Source organism: Rosa chinensis, chromosome 6 (assembly GCF_002994745.2).
Source record: "Rosa chinensis cultivar Old Blush chromosome 6, RchiOBHm-V2, whole genome shotgun sequence".
NCBI lineage: Eukaryota > Viridiplantae > Streptophyta > Magnoliopsida > Rosales > Rosaceae > Rosa > Rosa chinensis.
The window spans coordinates 8,932,133-8,944,836 of NC_037093.1; the positions used below are offsets into that span (position 1 = coordinate 8,932,133).

Consider the following 12,704-nt stretch of genomic DNA (forward strand, 5'->3'; position numbering starts at 1 on the left):
TTTTATCCTTGAAGCTTTGTTGAAAGATTTGTACAATGATGTAAGTTTTATAATGGTCTATGCTACATGTGCTCTATGCACTATAGTCATTCTCATTAAGGTTTATGAACCATTCGTTTGAAGGCAATGATTTCTTATTCTTGGTCCCCATACGGAGGATTTCTTAATCTTTACAAGCAATATGCCTTTTAATTTACTGATGACAGCTTTCTTCTAGGTTATGCCACTGTAATACACGTCACTAACTAAGTCACTAACCAAGTCACATTGCATGTTGACCACGTCACTGTTATACACATATCATTGACCAAGTCACTGGCTAATAAAGTCATTGGCTAAGCCAAATTCCTAGTAAGTGAGGTCACTGGCCAAATCATTGTTAACCTCAAGTAACTGTCAGTGACTTGGCTACTGACAGTTACTTGGTTAGTGACATGGTCAGTTACTTAGTTAATGACATGTGATTAACAGTGACTTGGCTATTAACTTGTGACTTGGCTACTGACAGTTACTTGGTTAGTGACATGGTCAGTTACTTGGTTAGTGACATGTGATTAACAGTGACTTGGCTATTAACTTGTGACTTGGCTACTGACAGTTACTTGGTTAGTGACATGGTCAGTTACTTAGTTAGTGACATGTGATTAACAGTGACTTGGCTATTGACAGTTACTTGGTTAGTGACATGTGATTAACAGTGACTTGGCTACTGACAGTTACTTAGTTAGTGACATGTGATTAACAGTGACTTGGCTATTAACTTGTGACTTGGCTACTGACAGTTACTTGGTTAGTGACATGGTCAGTTACTTAGTTAGTGACATGTAATTAACAGTGACATGTTCATGATTGTGACATGGCCAGTGACTTGAGGTTAATAGTGGCGTGGCTAGTAACTTTGCCGGTGACTTGAGGTTAACACTGACTTGGTCAGAGATTGACAGTGACATGGTCCGTGACTTTGCTGGTAACTTGAGGTTAACAGTTACTTGGTCAGGGATTGACAGTGACTTGGTCTGTGACATGTGCTGCAAATTTGCAATTGAACTTCACATGTATTTTTTGGACAAAATGAATTGATAAGAGCATATTTATGCGATATTAATAGCGTTAATCTCCATACTTTCTTTGTTAGTTTAGTGTATATTCTAGTTATTTACTTTGTTTATTTGTTTTATAGGTGTCTTGGAGTAAAGAAGAAGAAAAGAAGTAAAAGAGGGATTGAAAAGCAAAATCGGGAAATCTGCCTGTGCAGATCAGTTAACTTCGACAGAGCACTGAGACCAGCTCAGAACGATCCAGAGAATGATCTTTATATTGGTGGAAATCCTTGGATGTCTAGTATCCAAATATTTTTACGGCTCATCAATATCATTTTTCTAAAGGAAGTTATGGCCGATTTAGTACAAGAAGGTCAGGCTGCGCGTGAATCTGAGGTTGGACGGGAATTTATGTTTCGAGGCCCAAATCACACCAAGAAGCCCGAGGACGAGTTTCTGCTTCATATTCCGACTTATGATGGACAAATGGCATGATGTGAATGGTTTGAATGAGTCATCAAACGCCAATAGGAAAACTCCACCTAAGCACGTGAACCCTAAATTCTTTTAGGTTTTGGATTTCCTAACCTCTAAGCATATAAAAGGGATCAATCCGCAGCAGCTCTGGCCCTCTTCTTCTTCCTCCCCTTCTTTAGTTAGTTTTATTTCTTCTATGTTTAGATAGTTTTTATTAGTTAGGGGGCTGCTTGAAGCCCCTAGACATGAACTACAATATGATTTGATTTTTGATGTTATTTTCTGTTAATCCAAGATGAGACTTTTATTTACTACTTTTCCATTGATGAATTCTTGCTTGTATGCTTTGAGTGCACGCTTAGTATGCATGTTAGGGTTCTAATGCTTTGATTGTTTGATGCCTGTGTCAATAGCTGGACTCCTCAAACCTTCTAGAGAAGCAATTGTTAGTTTTCACTATCAAGTAAACTAAGTCCTAGGTTTAGCAAGACGCTAAGTTTATTGCGATGCCTAGTGATGTCTCAAACTCTTTTAGACCTTAATGATCTCTGCATGTTTAATCTAATAAGCGTACCTTTAGGTTGCATTGTTAGGGAATAGTCTAGGTGTAGAGCACTTCCTGCCTAGCGTACGAAGTAAGAAAGGGTAATAGGTTGTGTTCAAGCGTACCGAGCCAACCTGAGCATCTTCATCTAGATTAATTGAATTAGGATTGAAAAAATTGTCTTGTGTGTGATTGTCGGGGGTGGATGCATCTTCCCTAGCTAGCTTTATTCTCTTGATATCAACCAATCTCAAATCTGTTTCAGTTTCGTTTTTCTTTCTGTTCTCTGTCTTTATGTATTTTATTTTTATAGTAAAAAATATCCAAAAATCACCAAATTTTGTGTGCTGGACGCCCTTTGTGTCTAGTACATCCCTGTAAATTTTCGTAATTTTCTAAGTAGTTTAAATTAGGTTTTTAATTAGATTTTCGACTGCTGTTCGCTAGGAACAGTGGTCACTTTTGTGACATTGTTTTGAGTAGTTATAACCTTAGTCCTCTGCGGGAAAGACCCTTGTTTACCCTTGCTACAATTGACAATCTTAAGTGTGAATAAGGAAAATCAATAGCTTATAAATTTAGCTATCATGAATTCAAGCATAAGACAAAACTGTATGCTCAAAACATTAGTAAGAAGATTTTATTGTGATTCCAGGAAGATTTCAAGTGATTTTAGTCAAAGTACAACCACAACACTTTTTTCAATTAGGACAACCTCCCATAAGCACATTAAACCAAATAAAACATAACCACAACTGGGTCTAAAGATACGGCGAGGATTTTTCTAGTCCAAAGTAAGAAGTTCCCTAGCAGCATTACGGATGCGGCTCAAAGCATACTGGACCCTCCACAAGTCCCTCTTGTGCCGAAGCCCATATTCTCCAACAAGCTTCAGCTCAACATCCGAATGTTCCTTCTCATAAGGACGTCTTGGCTTCTCTAAACATGAACATTGTCTCATCACTATCCAAAGCCACTGAAATCATCAATTTCTACCACAAACACAAACAAAGACCATATAATATAACACTTCAATTCACCAAAGCAAATTTTAGGAATACACGTGTACTACATGGTGGAATAAGATATGATGAGTTTTCTCAAAAACCAAGTAATGGGACAATTTCCTTCAGTAAAGAGTAGAGATAAACTTGTCAAGAAAATGTAGATAAGAGTCTGAACCTTCACATCCCTGCTTCTTTCAACTTTTAATTTTCCAAACCTTGATCAAGCACAAGGCTGGTGCGTACAATCTGCATTTCTATCACAGAAATGTGGTAAAAGAGCCACAAACCATGATTTGAAACAAACAATTATTTGCATGTGTGTGACGATCAATGAAACAAATTATATATGTAAACAAGTGGTTTCTATATAAGTTCAAAAGAATAATTGTATTGCATTTCTAGTGCAGTACAGCTCAAAGAAATCTCTAAGTCTGTCTGCATCCTTGCTTTTAAGTCTGGTAAATGTAATGGATATGAGACGTATGTTGTCAATTACTTAGGAAAACATGTCAACACCAGCAGTTTCTTGAAAGACAATAACACAAAGTGAAAGAAGCAAAGTTGTTCAGTCATCAACGCTTAACTGTATTATAGTCGGAGTCTACTCAAATATATTACAAGATGTTATAGAGGTTTTACCTTCTTGCATATCTAGTCTAATATTGTTTAGAGAGCACTGCAATGATCTCATGTCTTTGTTGCAACATAATATTTAGCACTGAACCAATTTAAAGTTAGCAGAAAATAGGCTATCTAGTAATAGATGGTCTTATTGATTTTATACTATAAAACATAATGTTATATCTAGATAGGGTAGATAGTGCTACACACACACACAAACACACACACACACACACACACACACACACACACACACACACACATATATATATATATACATAGACATGGACATACAAAATTGCAGTACATAATGACCACATATGAAACACATGAGAACAATCATTTCATAGATTTTTTTTTCTCAATTTGTAGAGTTCAGATCCCCCAATAACTAGGTCCTGTATCTAGTATGCTAAATTACATTAACTGCATACCTAGCCACTATTCCACTGCAGCCAGTATCTATCTCTCTAAAGAGATAAGAAGATAAAAATGTTGGTAGCTTGCATACTTCCTTTGTAACCGTCTTAAATTCTGCATAAGCAAAAAAAAGTAATATAAACCCCTTACTAAAAATGAACTTATATTCCTTAATCTCTGGAAAGTGCATTGGCAAAGAATAGAAAGAGAGGTTTTGTTTCTTTTATCTGCATAATAACAAATCAGATACACATCTTACCTTGCATTTGCAATCCATTCATATGACTGCTGAAAAGCTCATCAATTCTGGAAAGACGTTGTTTATTAAGTCCATTAGGTGGTGGACGACCATTTTGAAAGTAGAACTGCAAGCATACATATAAAAATTTGAGAATCTATCACAGGACCATGACAACATAACAAGACCTCATTTTTTAAGTTACACAAGTAATAAATCTCAGTTTTTGCAGAAGTATTGAGTTCGACCTGGAGAATGGATTCTCTCACTGGTTCACTAACCAGTGAACTTAAGACCTGAGACCTAAGACCTGAGAAGGCCCTTAGGCTCATTTCACAACTAGGTTAACAAAAATGAAAAACAAATGATTACAATACTTATTGCATCTATCCTCAAATTCAATTCTCCCTACTTTCTACATTCCATTATTGTCTAGTATCTCAATCCGATTCTTTTCCAATGTTCAGTAGCAACTAAATCAACATAATCAATGAACTATATCTATCGTCTAATTTCAACAGAGTTTATATCAATCAAAAGAATAACAACAATTTCTATAAAGAACATCAATTGAAGAAAAGAAAAACTAACCTATTTCATAATTCCTAAACTTCTATCAAATTCAACATCAAAATTAATCACAGATCAAAACCGTGGATAGATAAACCTATAATTTATACTTGAGAAATTCATGACAATTCTAGATCGAAATCACGAGTTTGATAATTCTGGATCAAATCCAGAAAAAATGAAAATAGCATAAACAGTCCTATAATCGTTTCATCCAAAGCTCAATTCCAAAATCAAAGCCGCTATGAACAATCGCCTAATTTCTAATCTGATAAGCCAAATCTCTACTCTGATACAGCGAATAACCTCCGAAACTGCGCCGTTTCGGAGCCTCGAAGTCTCTGACGTCGATGGCGAGGTTCTGAGGAGGACGTCGGAGAAGAACTTGGAAAGCGCGGCGGTGATCGGCTACTGTTAGATTTGAAGGGAGACTTGGAGGATGGGATCATCGTAGAGAGACCAAACGCAATCGGAAGCTGCGGCGGAGAGAGAAACTTGGAGAGAGAATCTCCGATCAAATCGATCTGATCAAAAGAGATTTTCTCTCTCTCTCATATTTTGAATGCACGGTTATAAACGTGTATTAGGTTCTACGGGTAGAATGGGAATCAAAAAAATTAAAACTGACCTTTTTTAACATTACTTCATTATTCATAAAGACTAAATTAATATTACTAACAATTTATAATGGATCTTTTTATCAAGTGGAAAACTAGGTGACCTTTTTATCATTTCACACTCTAATGTGACATTTTCCATCATTTCCCTTAAAAAAAAAAAAAAAATTCACATGCTTGATTAAAATCATAAAAACAAAATAAAGAAAACATACTTGATTGCGAGAAAACAAAACGATCCTAGCACACGCGAGTGTTGATGCAGGTGTGCGTAGCGATGTTTTTGTACTTAAGGTTTCTCCCTTTCTCTTTTCAGCAGTGGGCCAGGAGGCCTTGTATTTTTTTCTTTGCTTTTCTCTTCTTTTTTTTCTCTGGGTTGCAGGCCTGTTTTTTTTTTTTTTGTCTGGGCAGCAAGGCCTGTTGCTGTTTTTTTTTTTTTGGGCCCAATCTTTTCTTTGGCCGGGTCAGTCTTTTTTTTTTTTCCTTTCTTTTTCCTCCTCCGCGTCTTTTCCTTCTTTCTTTTCTCTGTTTCTTCCTTCTGGTTTTTTGACAAAAGTGGGCGGAGGCTGGGCTGAGGTGTTGCTGTGCATGTGGGCTGGCAGCAGAAGGGACAGAAGCGCTGGGGAGCGTGCAGAGGGACGAGGCGCTGGGCTGCAGATCCGGTTGCTGCTGGTGATGTGGGGGCACTGGGCAGCGTGTTGCAGGTGGCTTGCAGGTCGTGCGGGCTCCGGCGGTGCAGGGCGGAAGAAGGTTCTGTGGGGCCGGTGGCGCTGGGCTAGAGGCAGCGATGCCGGAAACTGGAGGTAGAGTGCTGCTGTTGCAGTGTAGACGCGGGCGGGTTGTGAGGCTAGCTTGCAGACCGGGGATGTAATGGTGCTCAGCGCAGCAGCTGGTGGGAGGTGGCAGCGAGGATGGGGCCAGTCTTGGCCGGGCTGAATTTTTTTTTTTTTTAACAATGGGGAGGGCTGCGCAGGTGGCCGGGAAGGATGAGGCCGGCTGTGGAGGGTTGCAAGGATGGGTTTTGGTTTCTGAGACCGGGTCTGATGCAAGGTCGATCTGAAATTTTTTTTTTTTAGTTGGTGGCGGCAGGAAGAAGGAAGAAAAAGTTCTTTTTTTTCTTCTAGGGGTTTTGGCTTTTTCGACGCGAAGAAGAAAGAAACTAGAAAATTAAGTTTTCTTCTTGGTTATTAGCACTGAGCGTGCTGATAACGTGTTAAAGTAAAATGACAATTGGAATTGGTCTACTCATTTCATTTCATAGTCCCTTTATATAGGGATAGAATTACAACGGAAATATTAATTACATTAAATACATTGAATGCTGATTGATCTATAATTGTGCTGATTGATGGTAATCGTTAATTCCTTAATTTCCTCTCCGTCAGTCTTTTGACGAAGGCACAAAATATGTTTTTCCTTTAACATACTTCTGCTTTACGGTAAAAAAGAAATACCAAAGGGCACAACAAAGCCCGAAAGAACAATTAGTGGAGGGTTCTGACTTCCGTGATCGATCCATGATTCACAATTGGCTGGTTGGACACATTGGGCTGATTGACTGTCAGCGGCAACAGTGGGCGCATTCTTCTCAACTGCTGTTGATGCGCGCGTAAGGTACGCACAAATCCACTCGCAACGTGGTGGTAATAAGCCAAAAATATATTTATGACCAACCCTAGACACCGGCGTGTATTATACAAGAAGTAGGTCAAGTACGGCACGTGGTCCCACGGCTTGGGAAGCAGAAGAGAAACAAGTGAAGCCACTGAGAGTGAAGCTGTTAACTTCATAGCCATGCAAAGTTTTCTAGCGTGAGTTGGGAATAAGTTTAGAGTAGCTCCAATGGCAAAGCAACAGAAGCCAAGTAAGCTGAGCATGGCTACCATGAACGTGGTATGGTGGGTTTCAAATGGAGAAGACAGTATTCCGGCTGCTGGGAATCTGATCTCGATAAAGGTGAGGAGTATTGGAACGATGAAAGTGAAAATGGCGAAGGTGGAGGGGGCTGTTTGTCTTGCAAAGTCTACTAGAACAATGTTGAATATGACGAAGATATTATCACGTTCAGGCGGTAAGACCAAGGATGGCCATTGATGGCGGAAATCAGCCATGGACTTTTGGATAAGGGCTTAATAGAAAGAGATCGAAAAAACAAGTTTTTTTGTCAGAGATAGATGCATAAAAAAGAAAGGTTTGGGATTATATAGAGGGGTCGGAAACTTATACGTGTGCAAACAATATCTAATATGTCATAAAAAAAAAATTAAAAAAAAAAACATCTAATAGGCCAAGTGGAATGAGCTTTGAGGTCGGAGATCATGGACTTTTTGATCTGGTCTTGTCACTGTCAAAGTTATTGTGTGCGACCTGCAAGCTTGCTGTGGGACTATTCCACCACGGATATATGCCTGTTATGCCGCATTTTTTTTTTTTTGATGCAGGTTATGCCACTTGTTTATCACCCCTTGTGGATACTAGCCGTCTTCAGTCAAATGACAAAAAAGAAGGTTCTCCCTGTCTCATATTCCTCCCAAAACACAAGCTTATCATTTTCTTAAAAAAAATAATAATAATAATAATATTCTTATCAGGTCAACCTGTTATATTGGGCCTCAAAATGGGGTTAATAATAATTTGATCTAGCAGATATAAATGGAGAACCACTCAAAAAAATATCCGAATTTACTTCCATTTTGGATGCTTTGGGTTTTGGCGGGTTGTGGCGCACCCATAGAGTCTAGTTAGCAGTAGCAAAGATAATAAATGGAGGGAGTGAAACTCCATCAAAAAAATTGGCGGTGGCTTCTATGCACATTTCACCCCCTACCCTCACTCCACCAAACCTTCGCCGATTCAATCAGTCTGTTAATTCTTCTGTCATTGCCCCACTCACCAAACCTGTAATATTCACGTACACAACACTTCAAAATTAATCAGGTACTGTTTTCAAACGTCGCCTGTCATTGCTATGGCCAGTTCATACTTCATACAAAGAGAGTGCTACCTCTGGAGTGAAGGTTACGGAAGGAGAAGGTTACAGAAGGAGAAGGAAGCTTACCCAAGGTCATTTTGACCGATTCCAATGGCAGGTACATTGTACTGATTTGTGGGTTTTAGATGAGGCTAACGGAACTTAATTTGACTTTCTCGTGTAAGCGGATCGACTCATCAAGTTCCCATTGAAATAGCATCTACTAGCATTTCTCGGCTTATTTTATCTCAAAATTACCAAACTTGAGATTGAATCAAACAGTTTCGATGGGTTTACAACTATGGTTGGAATATACAGTTGCTGTTATAAATAACTTACAATTATGTTGGTGCTTTAACTCATTCTGTAATTTGAATACACTATATTCTTCTTTTACCATCAGAGAATTTATAGAATTCTACTTCAGGATGATATTCTGCTCAAGTGTATCTCTGTTACTAGTGCAAAAGTTTATTTCTTCTATTCTGAATGCGATATTTTAATTGTTCTGTAAATATCAACTTCACACCAGCCACTTGAAGGAGAGCATAATTTTGAGTTACTTTTTTCTGTTATGTACATATTTAGATAGATTTGCGTCTGAAAATGAAAAGTTGATGTGTTGGTGTAGCTTTACTTCCAAGCAGGACCTCTGCGGCCGAGCTAGGTTTCACGATCTCGGCCCCAGACCCAAAGATAACATTGGGAAGTGACGGCAAGAGAGTGGTAGTGTCCAGTGGTGACGCTGGAGATGTCAGAAGGCAGAGAAGATACCCTAGTGGGCTCGTAAGCGTCCACACCAAGCCCATGAAGGAACTGGGCAAACCCAGAGCGCCACATATGGTTGCCATCCACTGAGCTCATCTGTTCAGGTGCTCATGCAACCTTTGGGCAATCGTGCTCACAGCGTACCACTCGAACAAATTTGGAACATAGGAAAAGAATCAGAAGACACAAAGCAAGCACACTTTAACATGGAATTAATGCTTCCAGCTTGATTTATTACATCTTCCGGCCATGTTTTAGTTAACTAATATATATATATATATATATATATATATATATATATATATTTTGGTAAATAATTAACTCATAATCTTTCAATCACGAAAGAGAGACTATTAAGTCTTCTGTTTCTGTTGATTTCTCCTGCGTCGTCAGACAGAATGCTATACCAACCAGCGGATACCAAGACAACTCTGAGACCCTGTCAAGGAGAAATACACAAATGTCAGAGGTATAAACCGTACCAGACGGTTTATCCCTCTTCGATGATAAAGTTGGGTTCTATTGGTAATTTGATAGAATAATAGTAATGAAGGAAAAGTTATTACCCTTTGAAGGTGGTTGAGTCTGAGTTATGTACCTCAGTATGGGAAAGACATTTCCCCTTTATTCGATGTGGGATGTAGTTCATCCCTTTGTATTTATAGCAGGTTCTGATGTATACTTAGATGAGCTCTACTCGGTAGGCCCGAGGCCTTCGTCACCCAAAGTGTCGCCCATTGGGGGCACCAACATGGTGGGTACTGGACCTGGTCCCAGATATGGCATATGGGAAGTCTTGCGGGGTCTGGTGATGGTAACAAACCTTGTGGCAGTCAAGTAACTGCTGGTATGTACAAGTCCCCCAAGTTCCTATTTAAGATGTTTCTTGGGTAGGGACTTGATAAGTTCTGGCACAAGGTTTGGTAGATACTGTGCCCATATGGAGTTCCCTAAGTTCCCGATGAAGGAATATCTTGATCGAGTCACTACAGGTAGCTAAGCTACAGTGATATGTACCCGGTGGGTAAAATGAAGGCTTGAGCCTCTTATACCTGATGGGGTGGATGAGGGTTTGAGCCTCTTGTGCTCGATGTGGTTGGATGAGGGCTTGAGCCTCTTGTACCCGATGAGGTTGGATGAGGGCTTGAGCCTCTTGTACCTGATGGGGTTTGATGAGGCTTGAGCCTCTTATGCCCGTATGGGGTTGAAATGAAGGCTTGAACCTCTTGTACCTGATGGGGTTGGATGAGGGTTTGAGTCTTTTGTACCTGATGGCTTAACACTTGGTGTGTATGTGAGCCACGTGGTGCGTCGGTTATCGAGGTGGTAATAAATGCGCATCTTTTCAGTTGTTTGACTGTTCGTGTAATAGGAGTGGAAAGGGTGCGTGGGACATGTGTCCCAATTTGACGGTTGGGGGCTTTTAAGCTTCAATGGTTATGATTTTACCCTCCTTGAATTTAAGAGAGAAAGAGAATAGTGTGTTTCCTCTTTGCTATTGCTTTCATCTCTGTCATTCTTGCCTTTGTTTCTTAGCTTCTTTTCTATGCAAACCCGTGGTTTGTGTCTAACTAGTGTGGTCGCAGGAGTTAGGAGAGGTGGTGTACGAAAGGAAGCGCAATCATCAAAGCGTGCTAGTTAGGTATGTGTTTCTGTCTTCCCTTCTTGATGAGTCTCTATACATGTTTTTATGTTTCTGGGTTTAGGTACTAGCTTTGTTGTGTTTGCTGTTTTTGCATTATACAATGATAAGGTTTGATTTGGTAAACAAGTTCGAATAGGATTTGTCTATGTTTTAGATAGCGATTTAGGTTTCACTTGATTTCTGGTTTTATTGGGGTTTCTGGGTTCCTTTTGGGGATTCTGGGTTTAAAGTTGAAGCGGGGAGTGATCCGAACTTTAGTAAAGCCCTCGATCTTGATATTTAGGCTGACTCCTATGCCCTTTGTTTCTGATTTCAAATATCGGTGCATAATTCAACGGGATAGTGTTTGTAGGCTAGAATGGAATCAGGAACAAACACTGAGGTTGGGGGTGCGGGATCTTCTCACCAAGCCGCTGTAAGGCAGGCTGAATTAGACATAGATCGATACTTGGAAAGGATAGTTACACAGGGGAGTTCGAGGGGTAAAGATATTGTATCTTCTGGTAGTGGTATGGTGAGTACTGAGAGCAGAAGTGGTTCCAAGAGTGGAGAGAGTTCGGGATCTTAGGGGGGGGGGGGAGATAAGGTTACGGTTGCAATACCCGAAGGCTTGCCCAAACCCCGATACACCCTAGTGGACGGGACTGTCTGCAATGAACCAGTGAGGAGTATGACAATGAAGGAGATAACATCCATGAGGCGTAGATGGGGAATACCCCACGAGGTGGAGTTGAGGCCGTTAGGTCCCGGTGATCTGGCAGCGAACCCACCCCCTGGGTGGATGGCTTTCCATGAGAATCAGCTGCATCAAGGGTTGTCCTTACCATTGCCAAGGTGCATGCAGTACCTCCTACGGATGTTGAACTTGTCGCTGGGATAGTTGACTCCAAATATGTGGAGACAGGTGATAGATGCTAACCATGATTATGATATGGGACCTATGCAATATGGGGTGGCCATCAATCAACGAGTTCAGAGCCGTGTATCGAGTGGTGTACTCGCAGAAGGCTTTGAGCCATGGTACTGTTAGTTTTATTGCCGAGGACTATGAGCCACTGGTAACTGACTTGCCCAATTCTCAAAGTAAGAAGTGAAGGAACAAAGTCTTCCTTGCTGAGGGGTGGTGGCAGATAAAGAACAGGAAGTACAACCTTACAGGAATGTTCCAAGCTAACGGGGATCTATCCTATAGTTTATCCGAAGTGGAGAGGATGATGATAGCCAGAGTGTATGCTAAGAGGAGAAATCCCGAGGATTGGAGTTCTTATAGATTCATCTAGTTCTTTATACTTGACAAGTTAGGGATAGGAAGAGTACCCAGTGAGCTAGCCATATAATTTTTTTTTTTTGCTAACAGAAACTTGTTTGCAGTTAAAATACCCAAGAGGAAACCCCGGAAAGGAAAACTCGTGGACATGATGCAAGATGAGAAGCTGATGGATGCACTGATCAACGAAGGGGAGGATTCCCTCCGCATCGCTGTTGATCTGGCCTTGAAGAATACCAAGCGATAAATCAAAGAAATCATGTTGGAGATTCCCGATGAAGGGTATGGGGACCCGGATCCTAATGCTCCCATTGTGAAGAGGGGCAAAAGTCCGAGTACCGTGGTTACGATGATGGACCGGGATAAGGGAAAGGCGGCAACAACTAGCTTCAAGCTTCAACGGGTCCCTGGGGAGTGAGGAGGGGATGCATTGTAGAGATAAGAGGAAAAGGCACTACCACTACCTCAATCGGAGTGGCAACAAGGAGGAAGTGACCTACACAGGCAAGGATGTTTTCG

At 40.4% G+C, this 12,704-nt stretch overlaps 1 long non-coding RNA gene across 2 annotated transcripts; it reads right to left on the reverse strand.

Moving 5' to 3' along the window:
* Window positions 1-2,672: 2,672 nt before the first annotated feature.
* Window positions 2,673-5,498, reverse strand: LOC121050141. Of its 2 annotated transcripts, XR_005802097.1 has the most exons (5): window positions 5,224-5,498; window positions 4,369-4,474; window positions 4,124-4,223; window positions 3,244-3,322; window positions 2,673-3,053 (listed from the first exon to the last, which is right to left on the reverse strand). It is a non-coding gene; the product is annotated as an uncharacterized LOC121050141 (long non-coding RNA). The 2 variants fall into 2 exon arrangements; XR_005802096.1 differs by having other exon boundaries at window positions 2,673-3,322; window positions 5,224-5,495.
* Window positions 5,499-12,704: the final 7,206 nt, after the last annotated feature.